The 14,691-nt window shown below is 38.1% G+C and overlaps 1 protein-coding gene across 5 annotated transcripts in view; it reads left to right on the forward strand.

Moving 5' to 3' along the window:
• The window catches only part of MACROD2 (mono-ADP ribosylhydrolase 2), a 2,173,823-nt gene that overhangs the window by 455,165 nt on the left and 1,703,967 nt on the right, over positions 1 to 14,691 (forward strand). The window lies entirely within an intron of this gene.

The following is a 14,691-nucleotide window of genomic DNA, read 5'->3' on the forward strand; positions in this document are numbered from 1 at the left end:
AATACATCTTTAAAAAAAGGATGAAATCATGATTTGATTTTGTCAAGCATATGAAAAAGTCCCTTCATTTAAATGGACACTTGAGTCATATAAAAACTATACTTCAGTGCTGTAGGAAGCATCTTATTCTATTTATATGTCTTTCCTTCTCTTCCTCCCTTCCTTCCTTCCTGTTCCAATAGATATTGATATTGAGTACCCATTCTGTGCCAAGCAGTAAAGTACAAACTCAGTGCTAGGAATGGTGTGAAGGCTAATTTGCAAGCTTTGGCTGTGCTGGGATAGTGTCTTGGAAGTACTCAGTTGGAGTCAGCCTGCATTTGGTTGTTCTGTTAGTCATGGGGAAGATGAAGCCCCTTTCTCTGGATTTTGGCTTTGTTTTGGCTTTTCCCAATGCAAAGTGCTTCATGTATTCCTTAAGGGAGTCTCAACTGCTTATTAATTTGTCTTCAGAAACTTTGAACAACCTGAACTTTAAGTTCTATTATTTGATCACGTGTACACAGTCTCTTTCTTTCTCTTTCTCTCACCCTCTCTCTCTGTCCATATATATACATATATATGTATATAGATACACATATATGCACACATACTTATATGTATGTATGTGTATGTGTTATATATGAGGATGCTTCAAATATCATGGAAAATTGAATTAAAAGATAAAGTTTGGTGTAAATAATTTGAAAGCCATGCACGATTTTAAATAATGCCTATTTTCCATGAACTTTTTGAACTTTATATGCATGGATTTTGAAAACTTAGTACCCAAACAAGCTTATTTATTAATTCCATTGTCCACAAAGTTTTCAAAGTGTGCTCATGTGTGTGTGTGTGTGTGTGTGTATGTTATGGCTTATTTCTTTCCCCTAGATTCTAGACTTGTCTTATTTTTTCTTATCACACCTTCTCTGAGTTTCATCTTTCAGTTCACGACATTAAAAGTTTGCACTTCAAATTGTGGCAAATTGTTTATAAGGAAATGTTCTATATTGATTCAATGCCAAAATAAATGTACATGTCTAGAGATCTGAGAAGATAGATAATTTGGAAACTTCTCTAAGATCAGATGCAATAAGAAGATGAAATGTTTTGAAAGGAAATTAATAGACTTATTAACTTGTTTCTCATAGACCATTAGCCATACAGAAAAATGTTTGTAAAGTCACTACTTAGCTATCATCTATTTCAAAATCTAAAAGGACGCTAGAGTCACACATCTTATTACTAGTCTTTCCTACTGTCATTTCTTCATATCCATTACTTTTCTTTGGCTATACATAGGGGAGAAGGCTGCTGGAGAGATCTCTCCGGAAATATGTTCATTTCAATAAGAAACATGTCTGGTCATATTAGTGTAATATATTAAACAATTTTTTTTCTTACAGGCAGAGTTAGACAGTGAGAGAGAGAGAGAGAGAGACAGAGAGAAAGGTCTTCCTTTTTCCATTGGTTCACCCCCAAAATGGCCTCTACAATCGGCACGCTGCGCTGATCTGAAGCCAGGAGCCAAGTGCTTCCTCCTGGTCTCCCATGCGGGTGCAGGGCCCAAGCTCTTGGGCCATCCTCCACTGCACTCCCGGGCCACAGCACAGAGCTGGACTGGAAGAGGAGCAACCAACCGGGACTAGAACCCAGAGTGCCAGTGCCGCAGGTGGAGGATTAGCCTAGTGAGCCACGGCGCCGGCCTAGAAAAAATATTTTTGTGGAAAACATGAAAGTCTGAACTTTGAGTTCCAACAGTACAGAAAGATGATGGAGTTTTTGACTGATCCTGACCTGTATTTAAGTTGAGATTGAGTACTGTATTAGTTCTGTTTGGAATACTCCTTGAAGACTTGTCCATCATAGTCAAGCCAGAGTTCAGAGTTTCTAAAAAAGATTTTAGACTGTTAAAAAATACATTGTATGGTAGCACTTAACAGACCTTGAGAAAAATGATACATGTGAGTTATGATGGATTTTAGAAATTATATCAGCACCCTCTAGTTAGTGTTCCTTTACTTATTCTGTTATAAATCAGGAGTGTGCAATTTTGACAGCTAATTTTTTTCTGTCAGCTAAATCTTGACTCAGCCTCTTAACTGTAAGCAAACTGGGGATTGATAGGAAAAGTTAGAGCCAAAAACCTAGGTATTAGGGAGAATATTTCATTTGTTAGTTAGATTAACCACTTCCCCTTAAGCCAGTATGTAAATATACATCAACCCTAATTGTAGAAGATTTAAAGGATGGCATATGCTCTATATAAAACTTGGAATATGGAACATTTTAAAGAAAGCTGGAAATCAGCATCTGAAGAAGGCCTCATCATATATTATTATATATATGTTTTCAGTTTTGCATTTTTATTATTTTTCTTTTGGAATTTTTCTTGTTATATTTTTCTCTGTTTTGTTCCATTAAATCAGTATATCATGAGCATTTTGCCATGTCATCAAATATTCTAAAAATTGGCTTTGTGCTACAAAGTATTTATCATATGCATACATTACAGTTTAGCCAACCAGATGCTAATTTGGGGCACTTGTGTTTTTTCCAAGTTTTGCTATTAGAAGTAATGCTGTTATGCATAGCATCATGTATAAATCTGTGGTGATTTATTTACAGTAAAGCCCTAAATGTGGAATTAGATGGTCATTTGGTATTTTCATGTTAAAAAGCCTTTATCTGATGATGACAATGGTCTTCTAGAAGTTTACATTTCTTCTCATAGAGCTTATTTATCTGTGCACCTCTACGTCTGAGTTCTCATTTTTCAAAAGTTAGATTCATTGAAAGCCAAATTTTCTGTTTGATTTGTAGGGTTTTTTTAAAAAGATTTATTGATTTGTTCATAAGGTAGAGTTAGAGAGAGAGATGGAGAGCTTCTATCCACTGGTTCGCTCTCAAAAGTTCACGCCCCAGATGGCCACAATGGCCAGATCTGAGCCAGGCCAAAGTCAGGAGCCAGGAGCTCTCTTTCCAAGTTTCCTATGTGGGTATAGGGGCACAAATGCTTGGGTTGTTTTTCCACCTTTTGGCTATTGTAAATAATGTTGTTATGAGTATTGGTGTGCAAGTACCTGTTTTGATCTCTGCTCTTAATTATTTTGGCTATATACTCAGGAGTGGAATTGCTGGATCTTGCTGTAATCCTATGTTAAACTTTTTGAGGAATGTCAAAATTGTTTTCTGTAGCAGCTGTAATTTACATTTCTGTCAGATAGCACGAAGGTATCAGTATCTCCCACAGCCTTATCAACACTTATTATTCTATGGAGTGGTATTTAATTGAGGTTTTGATTTTCATTTTCCTAATAATTAGTGATATTGAGAATTTTTTTGTGTGCTCGTTGATCATTTGTATATCTTCTTTTGAGGAATGTATATTAAAATCCTTTGCCCATTTTTTTGAATTAGGCTTTTTGTCATTCAGTTTTAGAAATTCTTTATATATTTTGGATATTAATCCTATATAAAATATAGGATTGTAAATATTTTCTTCTATTCTGTGGTATGACTTTTTATTCCCTTCAAAGTGCTTTGGATACACAAAAGATTTACATTTTGATGAAATTCAGTTCTCTAAATTGATCTAAATTCCAACTTGTTACGGTATGTAATCCTTTATGCTGCTGAATGTCATTTGATAGTATTTTGTTGGAAGGTTTTGCATCAATACTCATAAGGGGTATTGCTCTCTACTTTTCTTGTAGCATCTTTGTTTGGTTTTGTTTTTAGGGTAATGCTTGCCTTATAAAATTAGTTAGGAAATATTCCTTTCTCTTTGGTTTTTGAGCAGAGTTAGAGAAGGACTTGTATTTATTTTTCATTAAACGTTTAGTAGAAACCACAACCACTGGAACCATCTATGCTTTTCTTTGTTGAGAAGGTTTTGATGATTGAGTCAATCTCTTTATTAGTTATAGGTCTGTCCAGATTTTCTGTCTTCAGTATTCATTTTTGGTAGATAGTGAGTTTCTAGGAATTTGTCTATTTTGTCTAGATTACCTAAGTTATTAGTTCATCGTATTCTGTTATAATCTTTTAAAAAAATTTTAGGGGGTGGGTGGGGGGAAACTCAGTCACACTGTTTTGCAGTGGCTTGTAAATTTTGTTATGTTTTCCATTCATGTTCATTTGTGGCCTCAAGCTAATAAAGTGCCCAAATTATCTACCAGCTTTTTAAAGTTACTCAATTTTTTTAAGATTTATTGTATTTATTTGAAAGACAGAGTTACAGAGAGAGGTAGAGATAGAGAGGTGTCCCTACTTCTGGTTCACTCCCCAATGACCATAATGGCCAGAACTAAGTTGATCTGAAGCCAGGAACCAGGAGCTTCTTCTGCGTCTCCCAGGTGGGTGCAGGGGCCCAAGGTCTTGGGCCATCTTCTACTGCTTTCCCAGGCCATAGCAGAGAGCTGGATCGGAAGAGGAGTAGCCGGGACTAGAACTGGCACCTATATGGAATGCCAGCGCTTCAGGCCAGGGCTTTAACCCTTTGCGCCACAGTGCCAGCCCCAAAGTTACTTAATTTTAATCAGGTAAATTTATAGTAAGTTGAAGGCAATTTCTTGGAGGAACTAAAATATTAATCAAAATCAAAGGTAAGAGCATATTTAAAATGTCACAAAGCCCTTGGTTTCTCACATTGAATTTGTTTTTCGTTTATGTTTTTGACAATTCACCTGTTCCTTTTCAGGTCCCAACTAGCTTTGGACCTACAAAACATTATGTTTCATGCACTGTTTGACATGCTAATCCTAATTTGAACTTAATGTTTATTTTGAGTAACTTAAGTAACAAGAATACTTCCATCCCCTCTTGCACATTCACTTTTTGGTCAAAGGAAATCACTTTCACCCAGTGAAAACTTTGAGTTTCCAGTTTTAGGCATTGTCTATTGACATTTTATTATGAAAAGATGTAATTTTTCTCTTTTTCTCCTCTCCCTACAGTACTTTTGTTTACTTATTTATTTATTTTTAAAGGGTTTATTTATTTATTCGAGAGGCAAAGTTACAGACAAAGAGAGAGAGAGACAGAGAGAAAGGTCTTCATTCCCCAAATGGCCGCAAAGACTGAAGCTGTGCTGATCTGAAGCTGGGAATCAAGAGCTTCCTCTGGGTCTCCCACGAGGATGTATGGGCCCAAGCACTTGGGTTATCTTCTACTGCTTTCCTAGACAATAAGCAGAGAGCTGGATCAGAAGAGGAGTAACTGGGACACGAACCAGCACCCATATGGGATGCAGATGCTAAAGGCAGAGGCTTAGCTTGTTACTCCACAACACCGGCCTCCCACAGTGCTTGTATAGTACATAAGACATTTCCTATCCTCCAGTTTTTCTATATAATAACAAAGTTATGATATAAAAATTATGATGTAACTATGCTCCATGCTTATATTACTATGACATATTATTCAGAAATAAGCATACAATAGCTATAATATGTTTTCAGTTCCTGTGCAGCTTTTATTTTCCCTGGAGTTAATAATTTATATTGTGTGCTTGATTTTCTATGAAAGTTTTTCAAAAAGTCCTTGGATAAATGGAATTAGGGGTGGGTGTTTGGCCTAGAGATTAAACCTAGCACTAGGTAGAATGCCTGTGTCCCAGGATTCGAATCCTGGCTGTGGCTCCTGAGTCCAGCATCCTGCAAATGTAGAAACTGGAAGTCAACGGGTGACATAACTCAAGTAACTGGCTTCTTACCATCCACACGAGAGACCTGTGTTGAATTCCTGACTCCCAGCTTTTAAGTCCAGCTAGGCCTGCCTTTGTGAGCATTTGGGGAGTAAACCAGTGTATGGGAACTCTGTGTATCTCTCTGTCTCTCTGCAAATCAAATAAAAGAGAGGGAGAGGGAGGAAAGGAGACAAGGAGAAGAAGGAGGGGGAAGAAGATGAGGAAGAGAGAGAGAAAGAGAGAGAGAAGAAATGGAATTAAAATGTGAGTTTATTTTGGTGCAAATTTTTTGTTAGTACATATGAAGGGTTTTCAAAAAGTTCTTGGAAAATGTGTATTGTGAGAAGCTATGCATAAATTTCATGATTTTTTGCCCTAAAATAAGCTTATATTTTAATTACCTTTTTTTCTACAAACTTTCAAAAGTATATATTGATTGTGAATTCAGTCCAAGTGTTTATCTGTTATCTAAATTTCCTCTCAGTATATTCAGACCTGGCTGTTTTTCTGTGATTTTGCCATTGTTGAAAGGGTCTCCCATGGAACTTTCTAACCTTCTGCCTTCTAGAAAATTGTCCTTTAGGTTTAGTTACAACCACCATCATCCTGCCACAGTGCCAACCCCTGTTACTTCTTTTTTTTTTTTTTTAAGTACTTAATTCTTCAGTCCCAGTTTGAAAGTAATGAAATACCAAGTTTCTGAATTAGCAGATTTTGGTGGATTATATAAGTCTGTCTTTTTAATGGAAATGATGGGTAGTATTGTGTGATTATCTTACAATATTTGGTGAAAGGTAATGATTCTGTTTTCCAATTTTAGCCTTATCATGATTTCTACCATAGTGATGGGCAGACTTTTAGACTAGCAATTTATTGCAAATGTTGATAAAATAATGATACCATATGAGACAGTATAATCTATAATCCCAAATGTAATTTAGGAGAAAATATTAAAGAGCCATTTTGTAAACTGACAGAACTCAATTTTTAATAGGTTGAAATACAGATGGAAAGAAATGCCAAAATGGATTAATAGTGTTATAATAGCAGATACTTTTAGGCCAGACTACTCTGTCTTCAAGATATATGCCTATTAAAACCTTTGCATTCTAATTTTATATATGACAGTAGTGTTATTAACATACAAATATGGGACCTGATTAATAATGTTCACATCATGATTATTTAACTCTCATAGCAAGGAAGGATTCCTGTATAGTATTTAAGAAAATATCCATAAAATGTTGACTTTATAATAGTAAGTAGAAGATTATTTAGAAGTTTTCCAGTTGTTTATAAAGTGAAAAGAATGTCTTTTGTTGCCTCTTCAGGTAGGAATGTTGATGCTGAGTTTTATCTTCTGATATTAATATTATACCACTCCTGTGTTGTTACTAAGATAAATATAGTTTTGAAAGTAAAAGTAAATTATTTAAAAGGTGATAAATCTTTTGCAATTAAATGTTGGCAGTAGAATGATTTGTAGCCATGCTATCTTCTTTGAAATAAAGTGATAATGCCAGTAAGGCATATGTTTAGAATTTCATTTTAGGTACTTATTTGAATTAATGGGATTGTATGCTTATTTATAGTGAAGATAAATATGGTCATTGGAATTGCATGTGAAATAGTCAATTCTTAATTTTTTTTTTTATTTTTTGACAGGCAGAGTGGACAGTGAGAGAGAGAGAGACAGAGAGAAAGGTCTTCCTTTGCCATTGGTTCACCCTCCAATGGCTGCCGCGGCCGGCGCCCTGCGGCTGGCGCACCGCGCTGATCTGATGGCAGCAGCCAGGTACTTATCCTGGTCTCCCATGGGGTGCAGGGCCCAAGGACTTGGGCCATCCTCCACTGCACTCCCTGGCCACAGCAGAGAGCTGGCCCGGAAGAGGGGCAACCGGGACAGAATCTGGCGCCCCGACCGGGACTAGAACCCGGTGCGCCGGTGCCGCAAGGTGGAGGATTAACCTAGTGAGCCGCGGCGCTGGCCAATTCTTAATTTTTTTAAAGATTTATTTTATTTATTTTTGAGGCAGAGTTACAGACAGAGGGGAGGGACAGAATTGAGAGAGAAAGAGGTCTTCCATCTGCTGCTTCACTCTGTAAATGGCCACTATGGCCAGCGCTGAGCCAATTCAAAGCCAGGAGTCAGGAGCTTCTTCTTGGTCCCCCATGTGGGTGCAAGGGCCTAAGCACTTGGGCCATCTTCCACTGCTTTCCCAGGCACATTAGCAGGGAAGTGAATCAGAAGAGGAGGAGCTGGAACTCCAACTGGCACCCAAATGGGTTGCCATTGCCATGGGCAGAGGCTTACCCTACTATGCCACAGCACTGGCCCCTAAATTCCTAATGAGAATGAGTAAAAACGTTTACAGTGTGAATTTTCATTGTGTAGCCTCATGTATTCCTGGGTCTTCAGGGAGCTTTGCCTGTGAGTTAGCTTGTGAATATTATGGATTTTTAAAAAGAGATTTATTTTATTTATTTGAAAGGCAGAATTACACAGAGAGAAGAGAGATTCCCTTCCTCTCTCTAATGTTATCATCGGCTGGGATTGGGCCATGCTGAAACCAGGAGATGGGAACTCCATCCAGATTTCCTGCACAGGTGGTGGGGCCCAAGTATTTGGACCATCTTCTATTGCTTTCTCACATGCAGTAACAGGGTGCTGAATCAGAAGTGGAGCAATTGGGACTAGAACTGGTGCTCATATGGGATGCTGGTATTGCAGGTGGTGGCAATGCTGTCCCCAAATGTTACACTATTGGATGAGGTAATTCCGATTCTCTAGTAAGTAAACCCTTGAAGGGGTTTGTGTTGCCTGATTTCTGACTTCACTCTAAGTTTAGAACTTTCAGTAATTTGAATATGAATCAGTCCCTGGATTCATGCAGACATTTAAATACCAAAGTTGTAAATTAGTGATATTAAGAAAGTGGAGGGGCCCACACTGTGGCGCAGTGGGTTAAAGCCCTAGCCTGAAGCGCCGGCATCCCATATGGGTGCCGGTTCTAGTCCTGGCTGCTCCTTTTCTGATCCAGCTCTCTGCAATGGCCTGGGAAAGCAGTAGATGATGACCCAAGTGCTTGGGCCCCTGCACCCACGTGGGAGACTGGGAGGAAGCTCCTGGCTGCTGGCTTTGGATTGGCACAGCTCCGGCCATTGCGGCCCTCTGGAGAGTGAACCAGCGAATGGAAGACCTCTCTCTCTGTCTCTACCTCTCTCTGTAACTCTGCTTTTCAAATAAATAAAATAAATCTTTTTTTTTTTTTTTTTAAAGAAAGAAAGTGGAAACTTAATCCAATTGTGTGTATAGGACATGGGCTTGGTTGGAGGTCTTTTAGTCGTCAGGAGGAGTGTGCACATGAAAGGTAATTCTCATGAGGGGTTTGGTTATAAAAGCCTGAGCGGGGCCTAGCCTCCCTCTCTACTTCCTGGTTTGCCATGTGCTCCATCTTCCAGGCATACAGGCTTCCATTGCCAACCCACCATCCTCACAGAGGCCAAACTGATGTGGCCACTCAGTTCTGGATTTGAATCTCTAAAGCTGAGCTAAATAAACCTGTTCTCTTAAAAAAGATACCCCAGGTATTTGCTAAGATGCTGAAAAACAGAACGAGTGCTTACCTGATCCAGAGAGCGGTTACCTTTAAATATGCAATATATATTGCTTTTGAAACTGAAATAAGTACTCTTTTGGGCATATTATTAATGAACTGACAGTTCAGCCTAATTTTCACAAGCTACTTAAACCAAATACTTAATGATATTTGAACTCATTACAATTATTTCACTTAAAATGAATCCTCCAGTTCAAATATTGTAAGAAAATCATAGTGTTCCTTTGCATATATTTTTTAACACAATGAAAACTTTTTTTATAATTTATTGCCACAATGATTTCAAAAGTGTATGATGCTTGTTTCTTGTCCTGTGAGCTAAAAATTTTATACTTATATAGTTAGATACAAAGCTTAGTCTCAGGAAGTATACAGTCTGATATTGCATTAAATATATCCACAAGAATAAAGGAGTGATCTAATGGAGAGAGATCAAGTAAGATCAAATGATTCAAATTTGGAAGATCAGAGAAAACTTCAAGGAGGCGTTACCTTGAAAGTTTTTTGAAGTTAGTATAGATGGGATTTGCTCCTTGTAGCTGATTTTAAGATGTGCTGCCCACTTGAGTACAATTATAGGTCTGGATGGTTCTTGGCAATGCAGATGGTTTTCCAAGTCAGATACCAGCACCTTTTTGCTTCTTTGCCTTAGGGCTTTCTCTGGAACCAAAGGAGCTTGCTTGCCTCTACACAGTTCGACAGGGGAATGGAAAAGTGTTAACTCTCCATGGGCGGCTCTCAGTGTGCAAGATGGGAAAGAATATATAGGAAAGAATATACTGTCAGACTAGGCTTCCTAATCTCCTCCAGGAAAACAGTTAGGTGTCTCATCCATGTGTTTTCCAGAGGTTCTCAACTGGATTGTGCTCCAGGGGTTCACAGTGGTAACCTGCTCATTAATGCATCCGTTATTCCATTTTCTTTCTCCTCATTTCCTGTTTCATTATGCTTCTGAGAACATTTTCCAAATAAACTATCTACTCTTAGAAACTATTATTCCAGCATCTTCTTCTGGTAGGACCCAAACTAAAACAGTATGGTAGCAATGTAGAAAGGACATCAGGGGTAAAGCTGCACAGGTTAAGCACAGTATCCATGAGTGGATCAGTTTAACTGGAATATCCAGCTATTTTTCCAAGGCAATGAAATAAGTTAAGTCACAAAAGTTAGGTCACAACAACTTACTGCCAGGGACCAGTGCTGTGGTGTAGCGGGTAAAGCCACCACCTGCAGTGTCGGCATCCAAATGGGCGCTGGTTCATGTCCTGGCTGCTCCACTTCAGTCCTATGGCCCCTGCACCTGCATGGAAGCTCGGAAGAAACTCTTTGGATCGGTGCAGGTTTGGCCATTGTGGCCATCTGGGGAGTGAACCAGCTGATGGGAGACCTCTCTCTCTGTACCTCTGCCTCTCTCTAACTCTGCCTTTCAAATAAATAAATAAATAAATACGTAAAAAGAACTTTCTGTCAGACAAATGATTCAGGCCTTTTCCTCATGCGATGCAGATTTTCTAAATGTTAGCAAAAAGGAGATGACGTGATCAGAGCTTTGCTTCCACATAATAACCTGATGGTAGTCTTTAAAAGAGATAAAAGAGGGGAAAGATTCAAAGTTAAGGAGAGCATGTGGGAAATCATTCTGTGGTTTAGGTGAGTTAGTAACACTATTGGAGAAGGAGAGATTGGCAAATGTTGCGTTTAGTTACTGGTTTGATTTGAGTGTCATAGGAGAGAAAGGCATTAAGAACACAACTATTTCTTGTTTGGATTTGTGAAGGGGAGGATGCTAATGCTTTGTTTGAAACATTTGAGAAGGAACATGTTTAAGTGATGTGAAATGTGGCAAAAGCTGGCAGTTACTTAAACAGAATTTACTCTCCATTTCTTTTCCAGTATCAAATTCCTCTCTTTATTCAGGCATAGAATAAGCTCAGCTAGAGATATTTCTTGGTTTTCCTTACAGCTGATTTCAGCCACGTGACTAAATGCAGAGTAATGTGATAGAAGCAGAAGTGTTGTCTTAGAACTTCCTGGAAGACGAATGAAAGATGGAGTCTCATCTGGAGGTGTACCCCTTACCTTTGCCCTCGTTCTTACTGCCTTCACCTAAAAGCATGGAGGTCCAGCAGTACCGTGGATGCTGAGATGACTTTGAGGGTGGAAACCATATCATGGGAATTTCTAATGATTAAGGAGAACATTCTAACCCCAAACTAATTCTCTTAAGAATTTATTTGTACAAGAGACAAATAAACCTTACTGTCTCTGAGTCTATAATATTTTATATTTTCTTTTGTAAGGCAGTTGAACCTAATGTGATGTGATGACAGGGAGCATATTGAGTTTGAATTAAGAATAGAATCGAATAGGTTTAGATGTTCAAAAAGCATTTGGAAATAAAAATAAAAAATAAAATTAATAATAGTTATTAGAATTTGAGTGATAATTAAATTCCAATCCTTATTTTTATGTAAGGAGGTATAGGGAGGCTTACCAAGTTGCATAGGATATACAGCTGGTAAGTTGCTGAACTGAGAATGAAACCCACATCTGTCTGATGCCAGTCTGTTGTGAGAAGTATGGGACAGGGCTTAGAAGGAAGGTCTCATGGATTTATTTTTGAGGGAGGATGAGATGGGAGAATTCTTTAAAACTGAAAACCTGCAACTATTTACTTGCATATGTATTTTGTAAGATTATGTTTTGTTACTTTTATTTTTGCTTACGTATTTATTCATTTATTTGAAAGGCTGAGTGACAGAGAGAGACAGAGACAGAGATAAAGAGCTTCTATATGCTGGTTTGCTCCCCAAATGCCCACAACAGCTGGGGGTAGGCTGGGATGAACATAGGAGCTTGGAACTCCACCTGTCTCCCACATGGGCGGCAGTGACCCAAGTACTTGGGCCATTTGCCTTCCCAGGAAAATTAGCAAGATGCTGGTTTGGAAGCTCAGTAATGGAATTTGTACATGCACTCCAGTATGGGATGTCAGCATCCCAAGTGGAGGTTTGACCAGCTGTACCACAGCACCTGTCCCAGTTTTACATTTAAATAGTGAGAATAATAATACAAGATCTACTGGACTCATAAGTAAAATTATACAAATTAAATTTTATTAGCCCTCTAAATTATAATAAATGGTGAATTAAAGGGATCTATTTTTGTTTCTTTTGTCTTTTTAGAAATATTTTATTAGGAATTCAACCAGTACAAAACAAATGGAGATGTCTCAAATAATTTTAAAGTTGGGAAAGAATTTAAAAGTTACCAGTTCTGTGCCTTGCTTTTTAAGATGAGGAACTGAGACCTGAAACAGTTGAGTGTCGATAAATACATCAGTATTAGGGAAAGGACCAAGACAATGATTCTGTCTGTTGATTCAGCCTCAAGCTTTGCTTCCAGATGCCAGCCAATGGAGAACTCAATTGCAATTGTCTTTGAGTTATCATTGATCTAAACCCAAGATTCTGAAGTGGTTAATTATTATATTTGGAGTTCTTCCTATAGCAGAGAGGGTAAGTCAAGCCAAAATCCAGCTATGGAGGCTGTCTATTGCAAGAGAAAATTGTTGGTCCCAACACTCCTCTAAAAAAGTTTGGATTATGTTTTAATGTGATTATTTGGGCAAACAACACAGTAGCATGAAATTCAAACTCCTCATTACTGCATTACAGAGGCTTAAGTGATGTCCCCCCTACTGCTCTCCCTGTGCTTCATGTGGCTCTAGCCACTCTGTTCCTGGAAAGTTGCTGTTTCTGGAAATCATTGCCCGTGCTTCTACCTCAGGGCTGTGTCACTTACCCTCTGCTTCAAATACTCTACTGCCATTATCTACAGTGCTTAATTCTTCATTTCTTTATGTGTGGCTCATATGTCATTTCTGAGGATGTACTACTACCTGTTTGGTTTAAAAAACTGAATTGTCCATTTATTTATTTTTAAAAAGACTTTATTTTTATATATTTGAGAGGCAGAGTTACAGACAGAGAGAAGGAAAGACAAGAAAAAGGTCTTCCAGCTGCTGGTTCAATTCCCAAATGGCCACAACAGCCAGAGCTGGGCCGATCTGAAGCCAGGAGCCAGGAGCCAGGAGCCAGGAGCTTCTTCTGGGTCTCTCATGTGGGTGCAGGGGCCCAGGCACTTGGGCCGTCTTCCACGTTTTTTCCAAGCCATAAACAAAGAGCTGAATCAGAAGTGGAGTAGCTGGCACACAAACTGGCATCCATATGGGATGCTGGCGCTACAGGCAGAGACTTAGCCTACTACACCATCTGTTTATTTTTATATGCATCTGTTAATATGTCCTTGCTAGTAGCATCATGAGGGCAGGCACTTTGTTTTGTTCATTGTTATGTATCTGATCTTAGAGCAGTATCTGCTTAGTGTGGTGTAGAGTATGCTCAGTAAAAAATGTTTTGAATGAATGAAGAGAGCAGTATGTGAGGAACAAGTTACAAAGTAGTATTCTATAATATAGGCTTTGATTTTAGAGCCCATTCAGTAATGGTTAGTTTTTTTTTTTTTTTAAAGAAATCCACTGTAGCATTGCTGTAATTCAAAAGGCTTTTATACATTGAAAACCAGATGTTAAAAGTCATTCATTTGGAGCTGTCCATGTATGAGATCTTTTCTGTCTTCCATCAGCAGCCAATGTGAGGTCCCTAGATCCTCAGCTATTCCAAACTTGTGAAATATTTCTTCAGTTTTGAGCTGAAGTATGAGGCACTGAGTCACAGTGACTTATGGTTAATAAATGACCCTCTAGTGGCCTGAGTTCATGTATTTTGCTTGTTGCTAAAACGTGCAACTTGAAGAACTGCCTGTAGAGTCCAAATCTTTTTCGACAGTGATTTTTAAAATCTTATGCATACAAATTTGTAATCATAGAAATATGTTTCCTAATAATATGGCTATGAAATAATAATAAGGATGACAACTAATGATTACTGAACTCCCACTATGTGTTTTCACTGGTCCAGGTATTTTACAAGTGTTGCAGGTAGTGAATACTTAGACAGCAGTTGTCCTTTACATACTTAAACACAAGAACAGTGCATGTCTCTGCTTGCCTTCAAGGAAATTGTAGTTTTATGGTCTTAATGATGGAGATGAAATAAGAATAATAAATAGGGGTAAATTCATCTGTGAGACACAGTGAGAGAGACATAAAACACATCCATAACACAGCCCCAGGTGACTGAAACACAACCTGAACATAACCACTAATGAATGTGTAATAAGAATGTCTTCAGATGGTTTCTTTCAAAACATTTTATTAAGTGAATAAATGTACGTCTTTTTTATTTTGCTTGATACGTATTTAATTTTCTAGTGTGACTAGTAATACAGAAAATAAAAAGAAAAATTGAGAAGTTAAGAAAAGGGTGAAATTTGTAA

The sequence above is a fragment of the Oryctolagus cuniculus genome, chromosome 11 (genome assembly GCF_964237555.1).
Source record: "Oryctolagus cuniculus chromosome 11, mOryCun1.1, whole genome shotgun sequence".
Lineage (NCBI taxonomy): Eukaryota > Metazoa > Chordata > Mammalia > Lagomorpha > Leporidae > Oryctolagus > Oryctolagus cuniculus.